This window comes from Mustelus asterias, unplaced genomic scaffold, assembly GCF_964213995.1.
Source record: "Mustelus asterias unplaced genomic scaffold, sMusAst1.hap1.1 HAP1_SCAFFOLD_97, whole genome shotgun sequence".
NCBI classification, from domain to species: Eukaryota; Metazoa; Chordata; class Chondrichthyes; order Carcharhiniformes; family Triakidae; genus Mustelus; species Mustelus asterias.
Genome location: NW_027590145.1, coordinates 454,555 through 460,554, shown reverse-complemented (window position 1 = coordinate 460,554; position 6,000 = coordinate 454,555).

The window sequence follows — 6,000 nt, the reverse complement described above, 5'->3', positions numbered from 1 at the left end:
CCACATTTGGAATATTGTGTGCAGTTCTGGTCACCTCACTATAAGAAGGATGTGGAAGCATTGGAGAGAGTGCAAAGGAGATTTCCCAGGATGCTGCCTGGTTTGGAGGGTAGGTCTTATGAGGAAATGTTGAGGGAGCTGGGGCTGTTCTCTCTGGAGCAGAGGAGGTTGAGGGGAGACTTAATAGAGGTTTATAAAATGATGAAGGGGATAGATAGAGTGAACGTTCAAAGACTATTTCCTCGGGTGGATGGAGCTATTACAAGGGGGCCTAACTATAGGGTTCATGGTGGGAGATATAGGAAGGATATCCGAGGTAGGTTCCAGAGAGTGGTTGGGGTGTGGAATGGACTGCCTGCAGTGATAGTGGAGTCAGACACTTTAGGAACATTGAAGCGGTTATTGGATAGGAACATGGAGCACACCAGGATGATAGGGAGTGGGATAGCTTGATCTTGGTTTCAGATAAAGCTCGGCACAACATCGTGGGCCAAAGGACCTGTTCTGTGCTGTACTGTCCTATGTTCTATGTTCTATGTTCATACCGGCAGGAAGAAAGAACTACATGGATGGGAATCAGTGGAATGCTGCCCGGGCAATGGTCAACAAAATGGCTTCCGTTGGCAACACTCAGAGCCCGCATGGGCTGCCTGTGCCCCTCCCTACGCCTCCAGTTGCCCACCACTGTCCGAACCGATCCCAGGAAATGTTCATCATCGACTGCTGACAGCGATGCCTCAAGGAACTTTGCAACGTTGTCTGTTCTGACTTTATATTTTTAATCTTAATTAGTTCAATATTATTTACAGTCAAAGTTATATTGAAGTTAATATTATTTATACATATCGTTACATGAATAATAAATAATAATACATGTAAATACATATAATGTATGAATATTTATGATAAATTATGTGCGTATTTTATAGGTTAGAATTAGACATAGAATTATTAATTCTAAGATGAGAGAATGTTTATTCTTATATAAAGATGTGCAGGTTAGATGGATTGGCCATGCTAAATTGCCCCTTAGTGTAGGGGCAATTAGTTAGTTAGTAGGGGCGGCACGGTAGCACAGTGGTTAGCACTGCTGCTTCACAGCTCCAGGGACCTGGGTTCGATTCCCGCTTGGGTCACTGTCTGTGTGGAGTTTGCACATTCTCCTCGTGTCTGTGTGGGTTTCCTCCGGGTGCTCCGGTTTCCTCCCACAGTCCAAAGATGTGCGGGTTAGGTTGATTGGCTGTGCTAACAATTGCCCTTAGTGTCCTGAGATGTGTAGGTTAGAGGGATTAGTGGGAAATATGTAGGGATATGGGGGTAGGGCCTGGGTGGGATTGTGGTCGGTGCAGACTCGATGGGCCGAATGGCCTCTTTCTGTACTGTCAGGTTTCTATGATTTCTATGAGAGTGTCTAAAGATGCGCAGGTAAGGTGGATTGGCCATGCTAAATTGCCCCTTAGTGTCCAAAGATATGCACATCTTTGGACACTAAGGGACAATTTAGCATGGCCAATCCACCTAGCCTGCACATCTTTGGACACGAAGGGACAATTTAGCATGGGCATTCCACCTAACCTGCACATCCTTGGACACTAAGGGGCAATTTAGCATGGCCAATCCACCTAAGCTGCACATCTTTGGACACTAAGGGGCAATTTAGCATGGCCAATCCACCTAAGCTGCACATCTTTGGACATTAAGGGACAATTTAGCATGGGCAATCCACCTAACCTGCACATCCTTGGACACTAAGGGGCAATTTAGCATGGCCAATCCACCTAAGCTGCACATCTTTGGACACTAAGGGGCAATTTGTTGTGGATAGTCTGGAGGGATGTCAGAAGTTACAGAGGGACATAGATAGGATGCAAGACTGGGCGGAGAAGTGGCAGATGGACTTCAACCCAGATAAATGTGTATTGGTCCATTTTGGCAGGTCAAATGGGATGAAGGAGTACAATATTAAGGGAAAGACTGTTAGTACTGTAGAGGATCAGAAGGACCTTGGGGTCTGGGTCCATAGGACTCTAAAATCGGCCCCACAGGTGGAGGAGGTGGTTAAGAAGGCGTATGCTGTGCTGGCCTTTATCAATCGCGGGATTGAGTTTAGGAGTCCGGGGATAATGATGCAGCTATATAAGACCCTCGTCCGACCCCACTTGGAGTACTGTGCTCAGTTCTGGTCGCCTCATTACAGGAAGGATGTGGAAAAGATTGAAAGGGTGCAGAGGCGATTTACAAGGATGTTGCCTGGATTGAGTGGCATGCCTTATGAGGGTAGGCTGAGGGAGTTCGGTCTTTTCTCCTTGGAGAGACGTAGGGTGAGAGGAGACCTAACAGAGGTATATAAGATGTTGAGAGGCATAGATCGGGTGAACTCTCAGAGGCTTTTTCCCAGAGTGGAAATGGCTGCTACGAGAGGACACAGGTTCAAGGTGCTGGGGGGTAGGTACAGGGGAAATGTGAGGGGGAAGGTTTTCACACAGAGGGTGGTGGGCGAGTGGAATCGGCAGCCGTCAGTGGTGGTGGAGGCGAACTCAATAGGGTCTTTTAAGAGACTCCTGGATGAGTACATGGGACTTAATAGGATGGAGGGTTATAGGTAGGCCTAAAAGGTAGGGATATGTTCGGCACAACTTGTGGGGCCGAAGGGCCTGTTTTGTGCTGTAGTTTTCTATGTTTCTAATTTAGCATGGCCAATCCACCTCACCTGCACATCTTTGGGCACTATATATTTTTTAAATTGAATACGTGCTGTCATGTTCAACTGAATTCAAATTCCATCATCTGCCGTGGCGGGATTCGAACCCGGGTCCCCCAGAACATTAGCTGAGTTTTTGGATGAATGGTCTGGCGATAATACCACTGGGCCATCGCCTTCCCTTAAATCAGCCGTGTTTGAATGGCGGAGCAGACTCGATGGGCCGAGCGGCCTAATCCTGCTCTGATATCTTCAGGCCTCCCCGAACAGTCTTTGCAGTCGATCCGTTCTGTGTCGCAGACGCGTGTACGACAGCACGTCTATTGATAAAAAGGAAACTGGTTGACATAAAGGTGCGAAAATATCACACTGGGGATTTGTCAGCGCAGCTTAAGCCCTTCTCGCTGAGTGAGCTGTCCCCACTGTGAGAAAGGACAGTCCCTGTCTGCTGTGAATTTAAAACACTTCTCCTCATCCGAGCTGGAGCAATTACCTTCAGACAGGAGCAAGCACCCCTGTGAGGCGGAGACCATCAGAATGATCTCACTCTGTCCTGTTTCGTAAATGGCACAGTGCGTTAGTGCTGCTGCCTCACAGCGCGAGGGACCCGGGTTCGATTCCTGGTTCGGGTCACTGTCTGTGCGGAGACTGCACATTCTCCCCCGTGTCTGCGTGGGTTTCCTCCGGGTGCTCCCGTTTCCTCCCATAGTCCGAAAGATGTGTAGGTTAGGTGGATTGGCCATGCTAAATTGCCCCTTACTGTCCAAAGATGCACAGATTAGGTGGATTGGCCATGCTAAATTGCCCCTTACTGTCCAAAGATGTACAGGTTAGGGGGATTGGCCATGCTAAATTAACCCTTACTGTCCAAAGATGCACAGATTATGTGGATTGGCCATGCTAAATTGCCCCTTACTGTCCAAAGATGTACAGGTTAGGGGGATTGGCCATGCTAAATTGCCCCTTACTGTCCAAAGATGCACAGATTAGGTGGATTGGCCATGCTAAATTGCCCCTTACTGTCCAAAGATGTACAGGTTAGGGGGATTGGCCATGCTAAATTAACCCTTACTGTCCAAAGATGCACAGATTATGTGGATTGGCCATGTTAAATTGCCCCTTACTGTCCAAAGATGTGTAGGTTAGGTGGATTGGCCATGCTAAATTGCCCCTTAGTGTCCAAAGATGCGTAGGTTAGGGGGATTGGCCATGCTAAATTGCCCCTTACTGTCCAAATATCTGTAGGTTAGGTGGATTGGCTATGCTAAATTGCCCCTTAGTGTCCAAAGATGTGCGCGTTAGGTGGATTGGCCATGCTAAATTGCCCCTTAGTGTCCAAAGATGTGCGCGTTAGGTGGATTGGCCATGCTAAATTGCCCCTTAGTGTCCACAAATGTGTAGGTTAGGTGGATTGGCCATGCTAAATTGCCCCTTAGTGTCCAAAGATGCGTAGGTTAGGGGGATTGGCCATGCTAAATTGCCCCTTACTGTCCAAATATCTGTAGGTTAGGTGGATTGGCTATGCTAAATTGCCCCTTAGTGTCCAAAGATGTGCAGGTTAGGTGGATTGGCCATGCTAAATTCCCCTTTCGTGTCCAAAGATGTGCAGGTTAGGTGGATTGGCCATGCTAAATTGCCCCTTAGTGTCCAAAGATGTGCAGGTTAGGTGGATTGGCCATGCTAAATTCCCCTTTCGTGTCCAAAGATGTGCAGGTTAGGTGGATTGGCCATGCTAAATTGCCCCTTAGTGTCCAAAGATGTGCAGGTTAGGTGGATTGGCCATGCTAAATTGCCCCTTAGTGTCCAAAGATGTGCAGGTTAGGTGGATTGGCCATGCTAAATTGCCCCTTAGTGTCCAAAGATGTGCAGGTTAGGTGGATTGGCCATGCTAAATTCCCCTTTCGTGTCCAAAGATGTGCAGGTTAGGTGGATTGGCCATGCTAAATTGCCCCTTAGTGTCCAAAGATGTGCAGGTTAGGTGGATTGGCCATGCTAAATTGCCCCTTAGTGTCCAAAGATGTGCAGGTTAGGTGGATTGGCCATGCTAAATTGCCCCTTAGTGTCCAAAGATGTGTAGGTTGGGTGGATTGGCCATGCTAAATTGCCCCTTCGTGTCCAAAAATGTGTAGGTTAGGTGGATTGGCCATGCTAAATTAGCCCTTAGTGTCCAAAGATGTGTGGGTTAGGTGGATTGGTGATGTGTGTTATCACACACAAGGCTTGATGCTCAGGAAATAAAGGCTTTTATTTGCTGTAACAAGGCAGCTACTAATTATATACACGATCCCAGACTGAGGGGTCCCAGACAAAGCAGAGACCTTTATACGTCTCCCAGGATGTACCACAATACTACAATACAAAGGTGTAACAACCCCACCCTAACCCCAACAGCAACAAGTAGAACAACCCATCCCTAACCCCAACAGCAACATATATACATACTTGTAGTACTGGCCAGACCCTGGCTCAGTACTATCTAGTGGGAACCAACGATGGTTCACCACATTCACCCCTCCTTTGAAAACAAAGGCCGGCAGAGTACAAAAACAGAATAACTTGTCATCAGTCTATAAGTTCAGACGGTCTGGGGGACCGCACCGTCGTTGTGACCTCCTCAATACCGGCGATGACACCGGAGTAGGCACTTGCGGTGGCGTTCTCCCCAAGGCGATGTCCAACTGTTCCTCCACAGACTCACGGGCCGGTTGACCCTGAGGTGACGGTAATCCATGGAGTTCCGACATGCCCTGAAGTGGTGACCATCCTCTGGACTCAGGCAAGCTGTACACGGGAGTAAAAGGGTTAAGTAATGGTCCCGATGCTGCCCGCGCCGTGTCCGGAGGGGAAACAAGAGTTATGGGGTTTGTAACAGAGGGTATGGGAGTGACAGGGGTTGCTACGTCCCCTGCTGGCGCCAGGTCTCGGATCGAGACCGTGTCCTCTCGCCCGTCAGGGTATGCCACATAGGCATACTGAGGGTTGGCGTGGAGGAGATGGACCTGTTCGACCAACGGGTCGGACTTGCGGGCCCTTACATGTCGCCGCAGGAGGACAGGTCCTGAGTACGTCAACCAAGACGGCAATGAGGTCCCCGAGGAAGACTTCCGAGGGAATGAAAACATCCTCTCATGGGGAGTAGCGTTGGTTGCCGTACACAGGAGTGAGCGAATAGAATGGAGCGCATCAGGGAGCACCTCTTGCCAACGGGAGACTGGAAGGCTTTTTGACTTCAAAGCCAGTAAGACAGCCTTCCAGACTGTAGCATTCTCACGTTCCACCTGTCCGTTACCCCTAGGGTT